We start from the raw sequence: 648 nt of genomic DNA, 5'->3' as shown, positions 1-648 counted from the left end.
CTATGGAAAGTTTAAATTTTGCTTAATTTAGAAGAACATTTTGTCTTGTTTAATAATTTAATAAACCAGTAGATGACAATAATAATAAAAATAATGTAATGAGAGTTGTCAAATAGCTCATTTCGATTCTCTTCCTCACAAGTCAGAAGATCAACAAGGCACTCAATGGCCAAACTTTTAAACAATTTCCACTTTTCATTCAATTCAGGCATGAAATAATAAATTACTGTAATCACAACTTATAAGTAAACAATAACATGAAATTTTGGAAGGAAAGGTTATAAAACAAGTTGCTCAGAAAATCCGCTAGGAGCTCTTATGCATTTAACATTTGACATGACTTTAAATAGGGCTACTTACAATCCTATAACATTTAACATGGTAAAAAATTTTATATTTAACATAACATCATGAATACCACTATAAAATTGTATTTTTCTGTTGCTTCAAAAAATTATATAATGCTGTAATATGTATAACTTGGATCTGAAGGGATAATAATTTCAAATAAAAAAAATTAAATATACTATAAAGGAAGATTTTTTTTTTTGAAAATTTGACTTTTAACCTCTGTTAAGCTAATTCAATGAGGATAACACCTAGCTCATATTAAACACTATTTATTTTTAATTACATTGATATACCAAT

This window comes from Halyomorpha halys, unplaced genomic scaffold (genome assembly GCF_000696795.3).
Source record: "Halyomorpha halys isolate HHAL.00 unplaced genomic scaffold, Hhal_1.1 Scaffold338.1, whole genome shotgun sequence".
Lineage (NCBI taxonomy): Eukaryota > Metazoa > Arthropoda > Insecta > Hemiptera > Pentatomidae > Halyomorpha > Halyomorpha halys.
Note: the sequence above shows the minus strand (reverse complement) of the source record.